Raw genomic sequence first — 25,593 nt, 5'->3', positions numbered from 1 at the left:
GCTTACGCAAGGTCCTTACAGGTCCATAGAGGTTTCCGATAGTATCCTCGTGTATGATTCTCGCTCTAGGGTACGGTAGAATAATTTTCTACATCTGTTTCATCGCCAATCTATAGTATAAAACTTGGCTGACACACTATCATGTGTATTTATATTAAATCTATGGTACTAATAGTCTTCAGAGATTCTTCCTTAGTTTTATTTATTCATTTGTAGTTCAGATTTGTAACTACTTATCAATCTGTGGTTTGTAACGACTGATGATGGGCATTGTTCAGTCTCTGTGGACAGTTTCAGTTGCTAAAATAAAAGTTGTGCTTGTGTTTTGTATGTAACTTTATTGTGAATCACAAGTGTACCGAAAAGTTATTTTAGTGAAGTGTATACAATTTTCTGTGTGGTGCGGAGTTTACAAAAGTACGTATTGTATAATCTCAATATAACATTATTTTCAATAAACAGTTGTCAACTCTTCGATCTACTTTCACTTTTAAAAAGGGTAAGAAATCACTGTTCGCAAAAGTGGTATACGTAATCATATAATAATTTTGTAAAGTATATGTTCCAGCTAAAACTTCACACTTGAGTATGTACGACGGTATGTCTATTTTTAGTTTGCCAAAATAAAGCCAGTAGTACCTATCAACCTGTTGTAACCTGGTAATCGACAGTTTTTAGACATACATCCATAGCTTTAAATAATAATTACAGCACGCCAACCCGTTAAGAAGCAGTGTGTTGGGTGAAGCTGTAATTCTCTGTATGCTGAGGAGGCCTATGCAGCCCAGCAGTGGAACATTGATAGGCTGAGAACGTTGATAATATCTATAATTTGCCGCCCTATACTGTATCTCACTTTAATAGGCATGTGTGTCAAAAAGCCTTCATTATTGAGTATATTGCAAAGTAGCATTATAATTCCTACAGATTAAGTATTACAGTACTGAGTTAAAACCAATTAGGGGTATGGGTGCAATACCCCTTCCTGGTTATAGTGCCACCATCCATTTCATAAGGTTGCATCCATTAACCTAAATTTCTTGAATGAACACTTAATTACAAAATCAAACACTGAAATCAAAAAGGCAATGGGACTTTATCTTATGTCAGATATCCACTAAGTTCTTTTGATGCAAAGAGTATATTCCCTCGAGAGATTAGCTATTTCTATAAAACTACCAAAAGTCTCAAAAACTTAAGTAAAAAAAAAAAAAAGAATGAGGCTCAATTAACTTTGGGTCCTAGCTCTTACATACCCACTTCATCTATTCCACTGGTAAATATCCTGTGTTGCAATTCTAGTTGCTTTGAGCTGCATTATGACTCCCAATTTTTGGATGTTCAGTGAAAATAATGATTGTTAAATATGCAGTACTACTGGTCCACCAATCAGCACTGGGCCAGCAAGGTGAACAATGGCCTTAACACCTTTTCATTGTGGAGAAGACTTGTTCTCTCCAGTGGGTGGGTGATGTGTTGAAATGATGATACTGAACTTTCCAAACTCTGAAAAATAACATATAATCATACTCTCAAATTATCCTAGGACCTAAAAGTTGGTTAGGTTACAACCTGATTTTAGGTGTGTAATTTTAGCACTAATAAAACTACTTTTCTCTGAGTAACATTTGTAGATATGTAACTAAAATTATAGGTTAACAACATGTCCTGTACTTTTAATTAAGAGATTAATCCAAATAAATATTCATCATTTTGAATGGTGAGAATTCCGGGTTTAATTTTAAACAAAAAAACAACAGTAAACTTTAAAGCTTGTGGGAAATCTGTACATATTATAATTTGCAGCAACAGAGCAATGGATTTATGTGATTCATTAAGCAGGGAGAAACTATCCTTATTTATAAATATCCATATCCATATTTAGGGTAATTAGTCATTATGTAATCTTGCTCAGTATGATTTTGGTTTCTTAGGAAATGTTGAAGCCATTGAGTGGTTAAAACAAAGAACAATATTTTCATTAGGCTACTAATGCATATTTATCAGTGAATAAAATCACTTCCAAGCCCTGCTTAAAAGTACTAGTATTATAAATGTGAAAGTAAGTTTTATGGTTGGCCCATCTTTCACAAAGCAACAATAATTGACACCATTAGCAGGAAAGTATGCTTCAAAAACTTCAAACTCAAACAAGCATAGTGGCAGCCTGAATTAACCATTAAATAAATGTAAATATTATATTTTAATATTATATATAATACTAGCTGTTGCCCGCGACTTTGTCTGCGTTTGATTTTGTTTTTAAAGTATTCAGTATCGCTAAGCTTTAAATGAGTATAGTAGTATATATATATAACATGTGACTGCCAATTAATTATAGACAAATAATTTGCAATAAAATAAAATTGTGACTATAATTAAAGATCTAAGCTATCCTATCTCTTAAGTTGGACCAGACCGCTCACGGTGAGCCAATTTAATTTTAAATCGGTTAAGTAGTTTAGGAGTCCATCGCGGACAAACGTTGTGACAGGAGATTTATATATATTCAGATTTTCCTTATTATTTATTTCTGGATACTAGTTTTAATTACAAGTTAGTGACCCTTTTTGGTAGAAGTGATAGCCTGTAGGTTAGTCCTCAGCAACCTGGGCGGCATGCTGGGATTCTGGAACGAGCTTGGATGGCTGGAGTAGCGAGCAACATTGGGAAATTTCACGTACAACAAGCGAAGCGCTTACGTGCGGAAACTGCCCAGAAGAAGAAGAAGAAGAAGCCTGTAGGTTAGGACTTGGGCCATTTTCAGGGGGATTAGTCAGAAAAGTTAGAGGTGCAATCCCAAACACCTCTAACTTTTCTGGGCTATTTGCATTTTAAGCAATAGAATCTCACTTGCTTTAACGGTTAAGGAAATCATCCTTAGAAAACTGGCATTCCTGAGAGTTCTCCATTGAGGCTGGAAACGCCTTTGAGAAGACTATGGAGATTCTAAAAGTCTCTATTTAGCCAGCATGGTGGACTACAGCCAAAAACCTTTTAATTCTGAGAAGTAGTGTAGTGGGGGGGCAATGGGTTGATAATGATGATCATAAGTCATGTGCTTCGAAATGGATAAACCCATTGGTTATTGCACCAACTTCAATTCAAAAACATTCTGGTATGACATAGCATAATTTGCAACTGTTTCACTCCAATACTCATACGAAGAAATTCTTGGAATTATAACAGCGCGTACAATCCGCGTGAGTGATTTTCAGCCAAGTGTCCATTAGGTACTCAGGCTGAGTAATGAAGCGTGCTTGACCTTACCTTAGACTCAAGAAAATGTTAAAACCAGACAAGTTATGTATGTGTCTGACATAAATCGGTCTCGTTTTAACACAAACACCGCCAAAGCAAAGTACTTTTTCTCTATAGATCTTAGCCGTAGTCACGCGCGTGTTTGACGTATCTTTGTTTACTTTTTGAGCACAAAATAAATAATTATGCCTTTGTTGTTCAACTGGAAACCAGTAGACAGCTCTTTATAATCGACTGGCAAGAAACTTGGCATCCTCTATACGGTAAAACAGTTCTTACGTCAGCATCTTACTTTGTACAACACTGAAATCAAAAAGGCAATGGGACTTTATCTTATGTCAGATATCCACTAAGTTCTTTTGATGCAAAGAGTATATTCCCTCGAGAGATAAGCTATTTCTATAAAACTACCAAAAGTCTCAAAAACTTAAGTAAAAAAAAAAAAAGAATGAGGCTCAATTAACTTTGGGTCCTAGCTCTTACATACCCACTTCATCTATTCCACTGGTAAATATCCTGTGTTGCAATTCTAGTTGCTTTGAGCTGCATTATGACTCCCAATTTTTGGATGTTCAGTGAAAATAATGATTGTTAAATATGCAGTACTACTGGTCCACCAATCAGCACTGGGCCAGCAAGGTGAACTATGGCCTTAACACCTTTTCATTGTGGAGAAGACTTGTTCTCTCCAGTGGGTGGGTGATGTGTTGAAATGATGATACTGAACTTTCCAAACGAAATAATTAAAACTAAACAAAATAAATAATTATGCCTTTGTAGTTCAACTGGAAACCAGTGGACAGCTCTTTATAATCGACTGGCAAGAAACTTGGCATACTCTATACGGTAAAACAGTTCTTACGTCAGCATCTTACTTTGTACAAAGTTTTGTTTCAATCGAGCATGGAGTACTGGTCCAATTTATCAGGTGGCTCTTTCCAAGTAACCGAGACTTATACAGAACTTCAAAGATAGATGTTTAACGGTTTTATAGAGATTTTTTTGCGAAAATGTGCTGAAGAACTATTTTATTCTTTACCCTCTCACCTTTTTACCACGGAAATGCGAGGTATCGTAAGGATCCGTTATGTATTTGGTTGATCGTCAAATGGGAAGCGCGTCTTCGTGTCTAATATGCACCGAATAGATCTGTGAAGTAGAATGGCATCCGTTATAATCCCTATACCGATTTTCCTAATGTAAAATTTACCTAAGTGACTCCTTATACTATCAGTAAGGCTAACCGTGCAGCACGTCTTGTATGGACAGGAGAATTATCTCCCCGTTGAAAGGATAAAAAATTATCTTCCACAGCTTTATCAACTCTCAGAGCACTGGCGCACAAGTGGAAACAATATCCAAATAATATATGCGTAATATTAAACAGGGGTAAACTTCTCCTATTCCATGTTCCCGTTCTTTAGCCGGTGGACACGTTAATTATATCCCTTGTCAGAGGATATAATGTTTGTCTCCTGCCTTTGCGAGGTCTGCAGATATCAGTGAAGAATAGGTCCAGCAAATTTGGCGAATAGCTGGAACAAACAGCCGGGCGAACAAAACAAAACTGTTCAATATGATAAGTTTGCATATTCGTTCATACATAAATATTTAGCAAAAAACTTAACTTGGAATTACAGACCAACACTTTTATTCTATTTACTAGCAGATAATATAACTATAATATATTTCTTTGCAAGCATGGGTGCAGCGTGATGGGTGTATACCCAAAAACCCTCTCTCCTATTATAAGAGATGTCTGTTCCCAGCCGTGCGCATTAATCGTATGAAAAGTAGGAAGGAGGTTGACCAAATCAATAATCTTAACTGCGTAAGAATAACAAACTGCCTACAAAAGTTTTCGCGTTAAATTCTGACTCATGTATTGGGTCATATTGAGTGACTGTCAGCTGTAAGGGCTCTCACGATTGGATCAATTAGGTAGATGTTTGAATAATTTACTGTAGAATCAATGTCGGATAACGCGAACCTTGAACTTTCTTTCGCACGTTATTAATTATAATGCATAAATTTAGGCCAAAATCCCACAGAGGCTTATAGATAATCGTCGCATAAAGCCGGATCAGAGATGCCACACTTAAACTGATTAGCATCTTACAAACGTTTTTTTTTTAAATTTTTGTCCCACTACAAGTTAGCCCTTGACTGCATCTCCTGCCGATAAGTGATGATGCAGTCTAAGGTGGGTACGTGTTGCCAGTTATGATTTATGGCTCCGAAGTCAGAAACAGGGTTGCTAAAGTAGGACGTGTTAGTAAAATTCAGAGATGGGCGATTCGGGCAATGGAGAGAGATATTGCTCCGAATATCTCTTAATGGTCCAATCAGAAATGAGGAAGCACTTATAAATTTATAATGATCATACAGAGCTAGCTAGCTCAACAAAGCGATGCTCTAACAATAATACGCGGGGAACATAGCGCGGTGATAAGATGGACGTAAAGGTCAGCTAAAAAGCTAAAAAGCTCGAATGCCGATTCCACACTGGAATATGAAGGCTGGTTGACCGCCCACTTAGTGCATACTGGGGCAAGCGCGACAAGACTGGAAATATCTAAAAAGACCTATTATACAGTTGTATAATGATCAGATAATGATTGATTTAATAGTTCGACGCCAAATAGAGGAATTATCTAGATAAGGTATACCATTGTTTACCTGTATTGGTAAGTTTACCAATACGCACTTCGCCAGCGTTCCACCACTCTGACGAAGTGCGTATTGGTAAAGTAGTGCATTGCAGTCTAAACCCTTTTTATTTTGAGAAGAAACACGTGCCCTGTAATGGGCCTGTAATCGGTTATATGAATACGTGTCATATAACGATGAATAATATGATCTACCGGCATGCCAAATTCATCAAAATTTTATCTTCATTACGTGTGATTGTGTAAAAGATATCGAATCAGTATTGATGCCCCACAAGTCTCCACTCTCATAGCTTAGAAGAAAGAGGTCTCGGTCTATGCTAAACGCTGCTCGAATTCGGTTTGTTGTGCTGACGATTATTATCACATATTTGTGATGTTAGCCGGGACTGACGGCTTAGCGCGTCTTCTATTACACGGGGGCGGACAACGCAAATTTTTAAACTCCGGGCTGGTATCCACTGAGACTAATAACAGTAATTTTTTTGAATATCCCTTCAGTAGGCAAACACAAAAAAAAATGCACCCAGATTTTTATGTTTTACACAATTACGTAATAAAGTTAGGCGACGAAAATTTACTACGCCCGAATTACGCTATAACGTGACGTGAGCCGTTTAATGAATGCTATTTTACCTTGGCTATTTAACATTTATGGGGCAACGCCCACAACAACGACCCGTGGGTCACATCTCCTTGAGCACTGCTTTATAACGTTGACCTGATATTGATTGTACAAATAAAAATGTTAATTCAACCAATAGATATGTATTCGAACATATTTCGATGGAGCAGAATAATAATATTAACATTTGCATAGCATAAAACCATTTGCCTTTTAGCTCAACCCAAATCCACTATTTATAAATGCCAAGGTAAAAGTGCTAGCGGCCGTGCGCAAATAAAGCGAAGAGCTTCAAGTTATTAAGGTTTTTCAGTTATCAGTGGCGAGTGAGGGTAGGGCGGCTTTGTTGCCTTAGCCGAAATGCCAGGAGTGGCCCGTGACGTCATTGTGCGGCAAAACTAAAATGGCGCGACATTTCACGGTACCGGCACACCCTAGCCCACCCTAATCTCTGTCATGGCAGGGTTGTTCAAATCTACCCCCAAAGCACCCGCCGAGGATCGACCCAATTCTTTTATGTCAGCTGTTAATCGCGCCTTAACGACTTTGCGGACGATAGGTAGGATATGTATATCTGGGATAAATACTTTAAGTACGATGATAACAAAATAAAGTGTTATAAAAATTATATAAACTTTTCTTTCGGCGGTAAATATGAGCACTCCATATTATATTACCCGCGGTAACGAAGGCAATTTTAAATCCCGGTGCTTTTCCGGGATAAAAAGTATCCAGTTTTTCCTTCTTAGGTAGCAAGCTCGGACAGTGGCTGAGCCGAACTTTACATGTGTTACAAAGAAAAAAAAAAAAAGAAACAAGCAAACAAATAACCGTGGTTACCGTGTAATATCCCGCGTAGGTAAGTTTTTTAATAGTATCATCACCGCATGAGTACTTTATTACCTGGTTATGTTGAAAACACATCTTTATCTTAACCTAGTAAATAAAAGATCAAAGTAAAAAGAGTAAGAAATAATTTATCGCAAAAAATATTTTAAAACTAACCCAGCTAACAAACGCGCATGCGTTTATGCGCCCGCTCCCGGAGATAAGTAAAAATTTTAATCAAAACATTTTTGAAATGCTATAGAAATGGAACGTCCCGCATATAATATTTACAAGGAAAATGTGTTGATTATATTTTAAAATTTTCCTAATTAATGTGGTTTTAAAGTATGTCAATACAAACTTGTTTTTGAAATTATAATTCGAATTTTACGTTAAGAGAGTATTTTAAAAATAACATTACGACATTTCAAGTTTATTATTTGTGTTTTTAAGTATATGCATGTAGATATGTAGTAAAATGTAAATTAATGCTGTTTGAGATTTAGGATCGAAAAAAACAGATGTAATACAATGAGTTCCACCTGGTCTCTGATTATCTCTTACGGTTCTAATATACATTCTTTACTACAGAAAAAAAAACGCTCTAAAAACAGTCCATAGGGCCATTTGAAGAGGTGTCACAATTTACGACACGAAATAATTTAATTTTCGTACGCAGTTAAGACTTCAATGCCAAACAGAATCGGGGCCTAGTATTTTAATGCTGTCATAGCGACAAAAGTAGGTATGATCGTCTATCTTATTACACAGAATAATCGCAATGACGTGATCTGCCCGGAATAGAAGCAGTTTTAATAAGGGTAATTACTGTCGAAGGTTTTATTGTTTACTTTCCATTAAATCAATGCCAGAAGAACTAGAAATTGAACAAACTTGTTTGCAAAATATGTTATGGGAGTTATTGGAAGGTATGATTTATACCGCCGAAATCAGCGTTATCTCATCAATCAAAATGGTATGGGAATCCTGAAAAGCACTCGCGCCGCAATAGGCATGATAGACTTTGTAGAAATTAAAGGTTTTGTTTGATATAAATTGAAAATTATATTTTTAAAAAATATTTCGCGCGAAAACGCTCGCCGGCCGCACTCGTGACGTCATATACAAAAAGGGCTTTAAATAAGTCCTTTTACCATAACTTAACATTATTCTTTGGCTATGGAACAAGGACTTGGTTTTGGCGTTGTTAAAAAATTAAATAGCAATGATGGTTTGATATCACAAAATATTTGATATACGCATATACATATTTTCGAAGTTCAAGCGGTAAAAACTATGTTAATATAGACTTGGCGTCATAATTTTGAATTCAGCGTTTCACCTGTCATGGCGAATCGCTAGATTTTGCAGTTTTATTTAATAAAATTAAAAAACAATCTCACTTATACTTAACGAATATAATGTCGGAGAGATGCAGGTTCAAGTAACGGTCAAGTAGTAGTAGTAGTAGAACTTTTTGTGTCAGAGCTCACCCGGGGAAGTACTAAAGCCGTGCTTATTCCTTTAATAAATGTATAATAAATAAATAAATATACTAGGACAATATACACATCGCCATCTAGCCCCAAAGTAAGCGTAGCTTGTGTTATGAACTCATTAGTACTACTAAGATGAATGTTTTTATAAATAATATACATAAATACTTATAATATACATATAAACATCCAGACACTGAAACACATTCATGTTTATCACACAAACACTGTCCAGTCGTGGAAATCGATCCCACAGCCTTGGACTAAGAAAGCAGGGTCGCTGCCCACTGCGCCAATCGGCCGTCCAGCTTCCTTCCGTCAGAAGGGCACATTAAAGGCACATGAGATCTAATACTTACGCCTCAGATTGATGGACACAGTTCAGCACTTTGCAGGACGTAGGTATATCCTACGAAGTGTTGCTCTGTTTACAGGAAATGGGTTCCACTTACCACCAGATGGGCCATCTCCTTGAACCGTCTATTATCACTATATAAAAAAACTGCTGGTTCCGAATTCATTTTTAATTTATATAATTGAATCCTGCTTGCTATACATAAATAGCCAAGCGGCGATTGCTTAATAGGTAAGGGCTGCGGTGATAGCATAGTAGTTAAAACTCATTTAATAAATCGTGGTTATTACACGATTGATGAATTCCTAAACGACAAGGATGCTTGGAAGCAGGCCACTCCGCTCTCATCTCTCACAAAACAGAAAAATTCTAAAGATTGTTAAACTTTAAAATGATGTTGGACAAGAGCAATCTGCTGAGTTTCTTGCCGGCTCTTCTCAGTGGAATCTGCCTTAGGAACCGGTGGTAGAGTCACTACAAACAGACTTGATGTTTCAAGTGCTTATTAATTAGGCCTACTTGAAATAAATTAATTTTGAATTTTAAATTTTTTTGAATTTTGTAGGTAAAAGAAGCGGCGATAGCCTAGTGGATAAGGCTTCGGCTTTTCTTTCGCGACGACCGAGTTCGATCCCCGCCATGCACCACTAACTTTTCGGAGCTTTTTTTAATTTAAACATTTTAAATACCACTCGCTTCAAACGGTGAAGGAAAAGACCGTGCGGAAAGCTGCATGCCTCAGAGTTCTCAATAATGTTTTCAACGGCGTGTGAAGTCTACCCATCCGCAGTTGGCCAGCGTGGTAGACTACGGACTGAACCCTTCTCATTCTGAGAGGAGACCCATGCCCTGCAGTGGACCGGAAATGGGTTGATTATGATGATGATACTACTGTAATAGAGAAAAAGAGAAATCGGTTCTATTTTGACAGAAATATGAAGTAGCGAAAAAATTGAGATTTCGCGTATGCACCATTCCTAACGCGGTTAAACATGTAATCTAATTTATTATTTCTATTCAACTCACGGTTACGTTAACTTTTTACCAATCTCTGTTAAAAAGGGACCAAGTATGGAGCGCACGCAAATGGAATTGCGGTCAAAAGCCGGGTCACCAGAATTAATTAATTTTCCTTTCTAAAGCAATCTTTTACTTTTCAGGTAATCACAATGGAAGCGCTACAGCGCAGTTCGACGACCACTCGCCAATTTGCATAGCAGCCTTGGGTGAGTACTTTACACGACATCCAATAGGCAACGAGTAGTAGGTATTAAGTATATAAGAATGAATAGGCATCTTCTAGGAAAGTGCGTCGTAACAACTTAGTCTCATCATTTTTCCCCAACGCGCCAAAAGAAAAAGAAGAAACACTTTATTGCATGTAAGCACACAGGAAAAGAAACATTAAGGAGTATACAGTAAATAATGTAGACATGCAAAGGCGACCTTATTGCTGCAAGCAATCTCTTACAGGCAACCTTTGTAAAGGACAGCAAAAGAACGGGATAGTGCCAAGAGTGTTTTAATATAGGTATACATAAATACCAAAAATGTATATTGTATACAAATACATAGATAATTTAAATAAATAAACGTAATATGTAAATATAAAATAAAAATAAAATAAAGAAAAAGAATAAAGACGGCCGATTGGCGCATTGGGCAGCGACCCTGCTCTCTGAGTCCAAGGCCGTGGGTTCGATTCCTACGACTGGTAAATGTTTGTGTGATGAACATGAATGTTTTTCAGTGTCTGGGTGTCTATATGTATATTATAAGCATTTACGTATATTATTTATAAAAATATTCAGCATCTTAGTGCTCATAAATCAAGCTACGCTTACTTTGGGGTTAGATGGCAACGTGTGTATTGTCGTAGTATATATATAAAGAAGCAATAACTTCAAAAAACCAAAATTACGATGACAATCTCAAATTGCCCTGCGATCCCATTTGATGGTAAGCAGCGATTTAGTTTCGGTTGTAGGCGTAATTTTCAGTAGTAGTTGACTTTTTGTGATATACTAGTCCAGAGATCGTCCGGGGAAGCACTACAGCCTTTTTTATACTTTCCGTCAAGCAGCATTGCTGTGTTCCGGTCTGAAGAGCGTTGTTGCTGGAATCATTACAGGCACGTGAGGCTTAGCACCTACGCTTGGTTGGTGAACACACGGCGGAACTTTGTAAGACGTGTGCCATGCATTCCCTGATGCATAGTGTTGCTCAGTTTAAAGACCACGGTTTTTAATTATTGCATAGAAACCGGAGTATCCTCAGGAGATGTTGGCTTCAGTTTCGGGGTGAAACGTGCCTAGCAAAGCAAATCTACGGCAATGTACCCTACATTGCCGTAGATTGGCTTGGTTTGGAGTATAAGGAAGAAATTATAAATTACACCACACAGATTCTCCTGCTTTTCGCGGAGTAGGTATAGCAAATTAAGCTTAATCTTATCTTATATCTTTAAGCGAGCAATTCTTGTATATATATAATTATAATCTCGGAATCGGCTCCAACTATTTTCATGAAATTTAGTATTTTTATTTAAATTTAGGTTTCGAGGGCGATAAATCGATTTAGCTAGGATTCATTTTTAGAAAATGTTATCTTATTTATTTATTCTTGTTTTATATTTGGAATCTCGGAATCGGCTCCATCGATTTTCTTGAAATTTAGTATACCGGGGGTTTCGAGGGCGATAAATCGATCTAGCTAGGATTCATTTATATTGGAATCTCGGCCAAAAACTATCCATTTTGAGAGATTCTGATGCGTGCAATGCGTGAACGGTAAACGTTACGCCAAACGTGTAAGCATATCGGAATAATCGGAATTGTTGTTTCTTTAAATTTCTATAAAACAGTCCGCGACAACATACGAATATTTTAAGTCTGCTCATTCGCGGACGAAGTCGCGTGGGTCCGCTAGTTTTCATAATACGACGGTTTTCCGCTAACCATTAGGTGTGACATCTGCTTGGTCGATAATCGATAATTGGCGATTGACAGAAAGAGGTGATACAGTAAATTATACACCGCTAAAATATAAAATTCTTCGAGGTTATTCAAAGAGGTTCAGCTAAGTTTTTTATACATAAACCTATTCGTTGAAGTGTAATGTTCTGTAATGAGCGAGGGGTTTTAGTTACAAATGTGTGCTACGGAAGGCTTCTATATGTTATCTTGTCTCTTTAAGACTTCTTACGTCATACACTAGGTGGTGTTTGACGTGGTAGGTGTAAATATTACTACTTCGACTGAACTATCGATCCGCAACTGCGAATAAAGTGATGTAGGCGTGATTATGAATAACGTTTCGGGTCACGTCAACGGGTACGTTTTCATTCATTTAGCTAATGTAGTTCTCTGACGGACCGGACATAAATCTGATAGGTGGGTTATAATGGATGGGTGAACCAAATCCTATTACCCTATCGCGGCGGGCCGTTTTGCGTTTACCCTCCTTTTCCCTCAGAATAATGGGCAGGCTATATTGACAGAATGACCGCATCGCAAAGTCGTATATGCGCCGCACCTTTCTCAATCACGTAGCAGGGACTACGTTAATGTTCCTGAAAGTAGGACGGCGTGGCGGAACCGTGTAAAGGGGTCGTTGTTACCTACTTAGCCTGGTTCATGTAAGTAAATGTGTTACATATTGACGTCACTTTTGGAAATCAACTTGTATTACAGCATATTTATTTTAAGGTTCGTAAGACTTCTATTCTATTAAGGTCCGGTTTGGCCAAAAATTTTTATGTGTTTCTTAGGTTTTTTTAGGATAAATATAAAATGTATGTACTTCCTAGTATCTCAGGAAGGACAAAAATTATATATAACCGAATTATAATACCACGCTCACCACGGCGCCAAGAAGGTCGACAAATAATCGATAAAGCCTACCAACCTCTGAATCTTTCCCTCTTATGAGGGAAAGGGTCTTTTCCCAGCTGTGGGACATTTATAGGTTGATGATTCTTAAAGTGATTGTTGACAAAACCAATGGAATAAAAAGGGCAGTTTATTAATAACAGTGAGTCAGCCATCGTTTTTTACGTAGTAGATGGAATGAAGGGGATTTTGGCAGAACGACAATACTGTAATATGATCGACTTTGGTAAATTAAATCTAGATCAAAGCAGAATTTGTATAATCGCTGATAAGTTAGCGTTTGACATACATACTGATGGTAAAGTGACAACAGATACCTAAGAACAATGAATAAATATAAACGCTGTAGACTTTTCGTCTCATACACTGAGACAGAATTGTATCGGAAATGCACCCGTATTTATATCAAAATACCCCCCGACACAATGTAATGAACAGCTGTGAATAAAATATAATTTTGATTATTTCTTGATAACTATTTACAAATTAAATTAGAATTATCAGTACATTTGTAAAGATGCTAATAAATTTAGTCAAATATCTGGCACATATCAATTTTATAGTTATCATAAGTTTAATTATTTACCCACTTTATATACTGGTAACGTTTTGAAATTTCATCATAATCCTGTATTAATAGTGTCTGTAGTATTTCAGGAAATTGGTAACTAAGTAAAACAGGTTGTACATTATATGTGTAAGATAATACCAGTAAGTAATTCCGAAATTATTTCCGAAAACCGCATAAAAATCGCTCCAGTAGGTACTAATAAGTTATTTTGAAAAATTGTTAAACAAAAAAACACCGTGACATCACTGCCTTCGTAGGCTACAGCCATAAAACATTTTTAAGCATGAGTAATTGTAGTTCAAATCGTTGTACGTATTTAAGAACACAGTAACAAGAAAATCCACAATCAAAGTCAAACGAAGTAAGGGAACGCCGTTTCCGTTACGTCTGGGTATAAATATCAATTCCCAACCGAGCAACCGAGCACTTACTCACTGCGCCAAAGAGTTAGTTAAAAGAGGTGTAAGTCGTAAAAGTGTTAATCATCTCAGAGTGCTCAAATTGTTTAGGAGCACACTAAAGAGAATGAAGTCACGGTCGCGACAGTGTTTATAATAAATTGTCTAAGACTTGCTTACGTTTCTTAGCGTTTCACATAAAGTCAGTACCCAAATATTTATTATCTGCTCAAACTGTCGTGTGATCTTCTCATTCTTCTAAGAATTAATAGGTTTCTTATAACTTTGAGTTTTACATCTCACTATAGTCAGTAGTATTCGCATAACGTCACAGAAAAGGTATTAAATAGTACTTAAAAAGAATCATGATTTACTTCGTCATCACGGATAATTGAATAGCTACTCTGGCAACGCAGTGATAAGTACGAGTTTGAGTGATTGCAGGCTCTTGTCAAATGCTGCTGGCACCATTTAAAAAACTTCGTATTTATTTTGTTGTCAATCCGCAAAAAATTTAAACCTCGTATGAAACCACCGAGACGGAAATATTACTAAAAACAGTTCAACAGTGGAGTCTTTCATCCTCACGAATACTTTTTTGAATATTTATACTGAATCCATATATAAGGAGAAACTTAATATAAACGCATCTTGCATGGCTTGCAGATTTTTTATAAAGTTGCAACTATTAATTCTGGTGAAAGACTATATAATTGCAACTTTGTTTTTTATCCTATGTGGAAATGTCAGCCAATCTTCAGAAATTTCACCTTCAGGTGCGAAAAGGAGAAGAATTTCATAATATGTGGTACATGAGCCCACATGGTAAAATATTTCAAGAAAATAAACTTACAGCAAGGACTGTATTTGCCTGATGGCATTGTTGGTCGATCTCCAGCTTAAAAGCTTACCTAGGTAGGTACACTGCGAGCTTGTAGTCATGTTACGTATGCTAAACATAAAATAATGAACAAGTGACGCAACCTTTTCCATTACATTATCTTATTAAGTTGTGTTCCATATCTACGGTTTCACGTAATAATGTTTAGCGTGTCTAGTGTAGGCATCACAAAAATTATGGAAATCATATTGTTATATCTTTATATTGACATCTAGGTTTACTCATCGTTACAAATAAGTACGAAATATGTATTTTTTAGGGCCGTATCTTATAATGTGAATATAGGATGGACGGAGAAAAGTAGAGAGGAATATTAAAATTATGTTTGTATTGTTGCGATGAACGTACATACCGAAGTAGAATGTGCGCAACTGTCCATATAAATTGATAAGTTCTTTGTAGATAATTTGTTTAAAACATGGGCACACGGAAACACGCAAAGACGTTAAAATTTGTGCATCGTTGAAGTCGCGTTTGCACTCGTATTCATATCAAAAACCCACCACACAACAATCTAATGGACATTCGCTGTGAATCAAATATAATTTGATTGTGTAACATTAACTTTTCTATAAATTAAATAAGAAATAATACCACATTTGTAATGTGGTAATCAATTTAAAAATATATCTGGCACACATAAAAGTAATAGTTATGAAAAGTTTAATTATTTACCCACTTTACAACATTACTGTAACGATCAATAGATCATGGGACGATCAAGTTAAGGTCAGATAGTGTTATTGCGCAAGAGACCTGCTCACCCACTCTGTGCGTACCTCAAGTGCACCTGTACGAATACTGCACTGATCGCCACGGGCATGATGTCGTCACCGCAGCGGAAATCGATTTCCTTAAATAGCTTACTACGCTATTAGTACTATTTTCACTTCGCACTTTTGAGAAACACACTACGACATTGAGAAAACTCACAAGGTTTGTTTTTACTTCTACAAGTAGCTACCCCGCAGTAATGGGCGGCAGTTCTTTATCGTCAACTAGCTTCAAACCCTCGCAGAAATTATAAATCCGCAATTTGTGCCCGTCGTGGTAACCCTGGACCCCCAACTTCAAACCGCTCACCGCTACTCTAGGGACGTCGTCACAAATACCAGACCAGAGAATATTCAGAAATAATGAATTCCCAAATTGCCCCCGCCTGAAGTCAAACCCTGGGACTCCCTCTAACTCCTATGAACCATGGAGTTCTCCACTGCGCGTCGTCAGATTTCATCATTCCAATTGGTGGAAGATTTAGGGATGATTCACACACAACTGTACGTAATAAGTACTTTGTAGTACAGTTCTCTGGCGGTAAAATTAACAAGGTCCGCAGTCTTATCTTGAAATAATTTATTGGGGCGTTATTAGTATTCATACTGTGAATGGTCATTGTTTCCATTGAATAATATCTATACATTCATACATGAAATTGAAGTGTATGTTTGCAATGTGATACAATTACATTAACAGTTTTTTATTAAATGTGAAAATTAAGTAAATATGGCATTTATAAGTTATAGCAGAATAACAATTTGTACATTGTATTAAAATAATTCTAGTGGTGGTGCGGCTACAGTCTTACATTTTAAGTTAAATGGGTTTGAAAGACTGCTTTAGTTTGCTCTGTTCAAAGTTTGGTAAATTATATTTTTAAATTTAGAGTGTAGGTTCCTTTTAAAGTATTGGTTATCCGGAGGGTTTCTCTAAAATCGACCCTGAAGAGATGAGACGGGAGAAAAGATTGTATTAAAATATTTGATTTTAATACAATCTTATCCCCCGTCTCATTCATTATTGAATTGTAGTGATTTAAAACATCTCCAAAAGCGTTTTTTTTCCTTAAGGGCCATACTACATAAGTAAGGTATAAAAGTTTGTATTGCGAATCGTACTCATAACAGTCGCGGGTAACCGCTAGTAATACTGAGAAAACACTAGAGTGTTTACCTTGAAATATGCCTATCATTTTCTTAGCGATAAAGACCAGTCATACATGTATGCTATATCTATATTAAATACACCCATACGATTGGCACTTCGACAGGAAAACCAATATCCTTATACTCTTTGGCAACCTCCCTGGCGCAGCGCAGGGCTCTGCGGTTTTAAGCAGATTGGGTCCCGGGTTCGATCCCCGGAAAGGGCTTTTTGGAAATCTCTTGTCTGGTAGGAGGCTTTGGGTTACTGACAACGACGTACCGTCAAGCGATATAGTGTTCCGGTACGATGTCGTGTTGAACCGATTAGGGTTTAATAATATATGTAGTCAAAGGCTAACTTGTTGTTGGTAAAAAAAAAGTAACTAATATAATATATCAATGTGTCAGTGTATTTGTTGGTTTGTCCATCGATCACGATGGTGGCATAGACTACTTTATTGCCGAAAAAACGCACGACTTTGATGAACGGAATGCAACGCTGATTGCATTTGAATGTTTGATTTAAAGGTATATTAAGATATTTTAATACCATAAGGTACGCAATGTAAAAAACCGTATTCAAATCCATCCATCCGTTTTTGCGGTTCGATGATAAAGACAGACAAAACGACAAAGCGAAGAAACTTAAAGATTGTCCTGTACAGTTATAACCTCTGCTAGCATCAGCTGTTTTTATTTTTTAGGTCGACAACTATGTCGCCGCCCGGTATATACTCTAAATACCTATTTCCTAAGAGAGAGGAGGCATGTGTCCCACAGTGGGAATATTATACGCTGAAGAGGATAACAATGATATTATTATGGACTTTTGGTCCTAAAGACATGCTATCCAAGAAGGCAATCTTTCAATCTCATAAATCTCTTAAAACTAAAAAGAAGTCAAACAAACCTTTAAATCTTTCTCTTCACTTCCTCATCACAGAAGACTCCTCTCAGAATGAGAAACGTTGTAGGACCTGGCCCATGGCCAAGTGCGAATTGGTAGACCAGACATGGCTTTGAGAACATTATGGAGAAGGCATGCAGGATTCTTCACTATGTTTTCCTTCACCGCTTAAGCAAGTGATAATTCAATGCTTAAATCAAAACGTACAAACCTTAGACAAAAAAAAATTAGAGGTGAGACTGAAGATGCCGTGTCGGGGATCTAACTCGTTACCCCCGAAAATAAGGCCGAATTATGAACTACCAGGCTAATTATTAATTTTAATTTAAATACAGAATCACAAAACATAACAACTCCTCGTTCGTTTATATAATATTGCGGGGAAATTATATAATGCAAAGTTTTAAAATTTTATGTGATGCAATTTAATAAAATTACATAAAAACCAAGACAATTTGGTGACAAGTTAATTCGAAAGTATGTTAAGGATATCTAGTTTTGTTACGTACAAGCTTTATGTCCGGAACGTGAGATATCGCCGACTATAACATGTCTCGTGACTTTTAAAATTAAAAAAATAATGGATGAAACTATTTACGAATACATTTGCCAGCGTGTACCTACTAGTCGCGTGTCGACTCGCTTCTTCTCCTTCTAACTGTAAAAAAGTACTGATAAAACATTGTAAACGATACGAAATTGTGTGTATGAATTATTGCACCATCTAGGGTGCTCCTTATATAATTTTAGTTTATTTGTGGGCTTCTTCGTTTGGGAGCCCTCAAAGCTAATGCAGATATCACCTTGATCTCTATTGCTTTGGCCATTTTTATGTACGCGTCAAAAGTGCCTTGTATATAGGCCTAGACGTATTTGAATAACGAATCATTTGACTATGCTTTAACTTATTTTTCGAAACCAACAAATTCACTTACGCATTTTTTGTAATATTAGTCAGGTAATTCTGAAAGTTTTGCATGGTTATAAGATAATTGAGATAAGTTTCTTTATATGTATACAAACTAATGAAATTTATGTTTTTTTTGTTATACTTTATAAGACTTCTACACTTATTGACAATGATTCTCCGTTAGTTAGGATTCTATATATTATACATACTGATGTCTCTGAAAATATCTCGCATGATTGCGAAAATTGGGTGTTAATTTCCAATTATGAAATCCGAGTAGTACATACTTCCTAATCCTTGGTCTTAGGAGTAAATATTTGGACGAGTAGAATATTTGCCAATCCTAGGTACTAATATAACAGTAGTCATAGGAATGGCAAATATAAGAATAGTCAAATTAACTAGCGACAAACATAAAAAACTGCACCGAATTGTGAACCTCCGTCAATTTTCGGCAGTCTGCCTTAAATTTAACCGAATTCAAATGCAGAAATTTGAAGAGGTTAACCGAAGCTTTATATCGAAGTGGAAACGTGCGCCAGCCGCGAGCTATACAACACCCACTCACCTTGGGGTTCGCTGTTACGTGCTACGCTAAAATACACTACGCTATCAAAACAGTGCGTCTGGAACACCGTCGCGGGCAGCACGCTCGTACGAAGATCGTGAAATTCATTAAATAAATACGTGCACGTACACATAAAAGAACAGATTTTTCCAATCACCTTAAGTGCCTCGAAAGTGACTTTTATAATCATCTACGATATTGTTAAAGTGAATGTGACAACTTTCCTCGGATTTAATGATATATTGTCATTATGTGAGTTAAAATTTATTTAAGGTTAACCTCAATTTTTAATGTTTGTTTGCAGATAATTTAATGCAAACGCGGTTAAACTGTTAATTTGAATTGCCTTTTTATTTCATCGTGGCCTAAATTGCCTTTGACAACGTAAATGAAGAGCAATTTTCAATGACTTATAATTTTAATCATTTCCGAATGTTTACTACATATTTTTACTTCTGAACCTCTAAAATAATATTGAACAGCAACCGTATAAATTAGTTTTCAGTTTTCAGTCATGATACTGTATAAATGACTGGTTTTATAAAATGTATAAACAATAGGTTAGGATGTACAAAATTTAACGTGTTTGATGTTAGCTCGTTACGTAGATCAACGCCTGAAATTAATGATTAATCAATCTAAATCCAAATCTTCAGATCTAATATTAAGCTTTGTGGAATCCTTATTTTGGATTGATGTTATCAATATCAGGCGTAAGAATAACACATGTTTTCACTGCCCACCAACAAAAGCGCTTGTGTTGTGTGTTTGAGTAGTGGTTAGCCTTGACCGGCAGCAAAAGTTTTTATCCTGTTATATCTACTAAAGCTGAGTGCAAATTGACTGACAACTAGTTTAGTCTCAAGACTCGAGTCTTGTAATTAGTTTATGTAGTGTAGTGCCAGCGTCGCAGGTTCACAAATATATATATATTGTTCTTTACTCTAGGTTGTTATCCGTCTTTATTTATCTATAATATATACTAAAAGTATTCGTGATATTTTGAGCTGAAGAAATTTTAAGTTTTAACGCGCTTATTGCTGGATCTACAAGTCCGATTTCAAAAAGAAATTTGAATTTTATGGCGAGTTATAAGGTCATATTTTTTAATTTAGCAATAGTATCCGCGGATTTCAGTTATAATGGCACAAAAGAATTACGTTTTTTTACATTTATACTTTCCTCGTTATTAGAGTAGAGTGTTATAACACAGTAACTCTTCATAGTAATCGATGATGATTTTTCCCAGTGTGGTACCTATTTTCGGGCTTAGATCGGCAAGTCCCTTTAATCCATACGTCTAAAATATCTATCTATATAAGTTTTTAAATATTGCCTATATTTAAAAAATTATAGCAATAAAAATTAAGTTTTGCAACAGCAGAACTAACTTATTTTAATATTTTTCATTAATGACGCACTTATGCCCGCCGATATTTAATACCGCCGCACCGAATCCTCAAGTCATTAGAGGGTGTTTCATAGTGCACCGAAGTTTAAATTATTTTCTTGAATGTTCTTGAAATTTTCTTTATCTATTTCATTTATTTACAATGGAATGGTAGAAAAGACATTGGACACATTACCTGGAATTCCGTTTCTGGAAAAAACAGTCAGTCTATAGCATTAACTCATAGTTTTAGGTATGTATAGTAAAAGTGTAATGTACTATTTATTCATTCTGTAACATTTATTCGATTGACCATTGTTGAAGTAGTAAAAAAATGCAACAGTCAGTCATTATTTACTTGTTTACTCTGTGATATTTACACGTTAAGAGTGAACTACACAAACATCCCATATTCCTAGTATTGCTATTTTATTGTTGATTCGTAAATAACGATGATATAGATAGTCTGCCTGAATTGATAGTCGGTGTTTATGATAGCTTATGTACCCAAATCTTATTTCAAAAGTGTGCTTTATCTTTGAATGAGCAGAAAAAAGTGACCATAATATATTAAATGAAAAATTACTTTACACTCAAATGTAAAAAAAATAGTTGTATACTAATATTCTGAAATAGAAGAACGGCAATAAGAGTCTACAGATTCAACGAAATAATTAACAAAATACCTACCAATTGCGACTTTCTTTATTCAATTAAATTCCGCCATCCCAGTGGAATTAATCAATTTTTATAAATATATAATAATAATAAAAACAATATTCTTTATTCTGGTAATTATGTCCCAATTTCAGTTTCTTACACTATTATTAAACAGAATAAATAAGAATACAGTAATAAACAAATTTTTTATAAAAAAATTACACTAGATATTAATATTAAATATAAAATATACAATATAGTTACAAGTTAGAATATCTGTCTGGTATTATATCGCTGTTATAGAGTTGATAATATAGCTCATATATATGATATAGAGCTTATAGATAGGAGAGTCTAATCTATCTATTAACGTCTTCAGAATTTCGTTATTGCTTACCCGCGCTCTTTTAATTTTTTCTTTTCTGATGGTAATAAAATATGGCAGTACGAGCCCCCGCGAACATTTCAGATGCACTGCAATAACGCGGTAAGCCCAACAGCATTCCTAAACCATCATTTCACTGAACTCACTTTTGGTTCCTGGCTACAACAGCCAAACCTGTGGACCAACATATTGCAGCGCTCCGCCAAAGCTCTACGCTCTTGTTCTATGTCTAAGTCATCCTCAAGGTCACCGGTAACAACATGTCCTAGATATTATGTTTAAACTAAATATCTTACATAATAGCAATTTACGTATTGCAAGTTTTCGAGTATGGAAATACGATATCTTACTAAAATGGGTCTGTAGATTTATCAGTTATATTTTTTGTTTTAAAGGAAATAATTCAGGGATAACCATCGCCTTGAATTATTTCCTTTTACGTATTAGGGTGAAAGGTATCCCGCCTTATGTTAATTTTACCCGCTTAAATCCTGAATTCTACCATTTTCGTAAAATTTAGATCCTTCGTTGCGTCCACTTTAGTTCTATATTTTATTTATTTATTTATTTATTTAAACACTTTATTTGTAAACCACAAATAGTAAAAAAAAAAACAATGGACACAACAAAAATAAACTTAAAAAGTAGGATACAAAGGACGGCCTTATCGCTTAGTAGCGATCTCTTCCAGGCAACCTTAGGATTAGGAAAACCTAGGGAAACCGATTGGTGGGGTGTATTATTATTATATACATACTTACGAACAATTACACACTAATACTTATCAAGATTACACACATAAAATATTAATAATAATAAATATAAAAAATAATAAACTAATATATACTAAAACATACTTAAATATGAGTAAGAGTTAATTACTGTCGTCTTTATTGTTCAAGATAATGGGCTTTAACAGCATTTTTGAATATGTCTAGTGACCTTGACTGTCGTATGCTTATTGGGAGTGCATTCCACAGTTCAGTAGCTTGAACAATGAATGAATGCTTATAAAACTTAGTTTTATGAAACGGCATGCTCAAAGTCAGCGTACGACAAAAACGTATATCTGTCTGCACTCCAAGAAAATTAAATTTCTCCTTTAGGTAAGAGGGAGTTTTAGGGTTAAATAACACACAGTACAGAAGCGACAGAACATGCAGATCCCGGCGACGACGAATAGGGAGCCACTTAAGCTTTAGTCTAAATTCAGATACATGATCATATTTGCGTAAGCCAAATATGAACCGAATAGCAAGATTTTGAAGACGCTCAAGTTTGGTCATTTTACTCATGGATAGATGATAGAAGAAGTATAAAAATACTTTTATTATAAGTTAGTAAGACGGTTTTATTACTAGAACTACCACTAATTTAAGTACCAAATAACTATAAAATACCGTTACCTATGCAAGAAGTGTTTGGAAATGCCTTACACTTTTTTGTAATAAGTCAACGAAGAAGAGGAAAAAAACGCTGATAATAATTATACCAGCAAGTAAGGTAAACAAAGATTTCATTAACTGATCAAGGTTGCATTTTATACACCTACATGTTTCTGAAATCTTTATCACATTTGTGGTGCCCACTTAAAGTACAAATATCCGGAGTGATGTGATCACATGACCTTGTATTTACCTACTTTACATTTACCTACTTCTAAAGCTATGGGTTCGCACATGTTCTCACTATGGTGTACAAAAATCTCTGACGTGATTGCCAAGGCAAGGCTTGATTGCGTCGGATCTTGTTGCATGATGTAATTATTACTCCAAATATTATAAGAGTTCGTTTGTGTTTTAAAGTTAGAAATAGACTTGCGCTATACCAAAATTTTACCTAATGGAAAATCTAAAAGATTAGAAGATGCCTATTAAACGATTTCCCTGGCCGATTTCGGCTACGGTTGTGTCAATCTTAAAAGAGATTTTCGAACTACGCGGGAGATAATAGTGCACAAGAGCGCAAACACGGGCGAACTCTCTATTCCCTCTCTCTCATAGTCTGGTGAGACGTAAGCTTCGAGCGAGCACACACACACACGAGCGAAAAGAAATCAGGCGCAGCTTATAGGCACGGGAGTGAATCACCATCTAATTTCAAACTCCGGGCTGGTACTATGAATTTCTTGATAGGAAAACCCAATACTATTCATTGGCCTGACCCAGGGATCAGACAAAAAAAAACTTCTAACCACTAGACCAACGTGGCAGTCATCCTCCTACAGACTAACTGCTGTAATCCTCTCGGTTACTCTCTATTTAAATAACTACGTCTCCTCATTGGATCAGCGTAATGGGACTAAGCTCCAAGTACCTCTTCTATGAAAGAGCGGGGCCCATTGATACATTTATAAGGCTATAAGGATGATGACGATGAAGACGTTACCTTAATATCTAGACTGGATTTTGTGTTAACTGAACGATCTAATGCAAAAGAATTATTCGATTGCATATAATAAGGTTGGTACGAGCTCAATTCAATAGAATAACTGCATAATTCAACCTGAACCTGATATAAAATTCTATGAAACGAATTTATTATTAAACACGTATATATTTTATAGGATTTTTAACTTTACCATAAATAGTTTATAAACTCATCGTTTAATAAGTAGGTTAACCTGCCTCTTCCTTCCTTCGATCTAGTGGACTTCGTGCGACGACCATCGTTTGCGATAAACGAGTTCGGGGTTCGGTTCCTGAGTGGGACCAAACGTTTTTGATAGATAAATTCTCTCGTCCAGCCCGAAGTCGTTAGAAGAAAATTTTCGTTGTATGTGTGCACAATGTAAATTTCGTGCGTGCCTCTGAGAGTGTCGTAAACCGACGTGGTCTCGGGTAATAATATCACTAACTTGAAAACTATTGTAGAACAATTGCTAAGAAAAGTTGTGTGCAAAGGCGGTCGTATTGCTAAAGCAATCTCTAGATTGAGCAGAACGGAACGGAGAGCGGGATTTAGCACGAAGAATTTCAGAAGGAAGACTATTCCACAATTTTGCTGACTTCCAAATAATGTCAATCAAATTATGATGATGATGATGAAGTAGAGCTAAAATGCTAGATATATGCATTTATTTATTTATGTATGTATAGGTATGTATTTATATAATGGCCTAGTTATGGCGTCCAATGGAAGTATTTGCTTGCGTGTTTTACTTATTCAGATTCTGTAATAATGGCTACATACAATGGACACAATAAACAAGGACTCGATGCTAACAAGGTCAAGTAGATACTTGTTATGTATTATACGAGTACTTAGCATGTAATGATTAGAGGAACTAACCAAATCTCATCTGGTCATTCATCCTATTTACAAGTATATTTATTTTATTTACAAAATATAATCAGTTTGCTTAAGGACCTGAAATTCTGGTAGAGAATCAATCTTGGAGCACCACTAGTCTATAATAAGAGTGATATGCTGCTATTACTTCTAGAGCAGCTTATAATTTGGAAGGAGACCACTTTGAAGTAAGGAATAATATATTCTTTTCCCTAACTACTCTGTAATTATTATGAATAGCATAACAGTCCACTGTTGGACTAAAGGCTTACGGGAGGGTATGATGATAATCACTGCGCTGGGCAGACGAATTGGTGTTCGCAGTAGTTCGCACAAAGGGCACTGCTACCCGTTCTCCGTTATATTCCATTAAGTTCCCTACTCCGTAGTCTACACGAATAGTTAACAATAAAATGGTATAGATGCTTTCGTACATATACTCAAAAAGTTAATACTAGAAATATTAAACAACCGTAAAAAATCCTCACTCTTATTCCTCGAATATTCTGATTGCATGATGTCAGCGATTAACAGAGGCTTCTTGTTCCCTTCCGTATCAGTTGGTT

The 25,593-nt window shown here is 36.0% G+C and overlaps 1 protein-coding gene across 6 annotated transcripts in view; it reads left to right on the top strand.

Annotated features, from left to right (window-relative positions):
- Positions 1-131: 131 nt before the first annotated feature.
- Positions 132-25,593, top strand: part of LOC120632615 (probable phospholipid-transporting ATPase IM) — an 84,909-nt gene continuing 59,447 nt past the window's right edge. The window contains exons 1-2 of one of the 6 annotated variants that reach the window (XM_039902549.1): positions 132-417; positions 10,395-10,460. The gene's annotated coding sequence lies outside the window, so the exon portion shown is untranslated. Of the gene's footprint in view, positions 500-10,394; positions 10,461-19,365; positions 19,554-20,869; positions 20,945-25,593 lie in introns of those variants that run through there. The other 5 variants (XM_039902550.1, XM_039902554.1, XM_039902553.1 and 2 more) reach the window with 5 other exon arrangements.

The sequence above is a fragment of the Pararge aegeria genome, chromosome 20 (genome assembly GCF_905163445.1).
Source record: "Pararge aegeria chromosome 20, ilParAegt1.1, whole genome shotgun sequence".
NCBI lineage: Eukaryota > Metazoa > Arthropoda > Insecta > Lepidoptera > Nymphalidae > Pararge > Pararge aegeria.
Note: the sequence above shows the minus strand (reverse complement) of the source record. Positions and strands in the feature narration are given on the sequence as shown.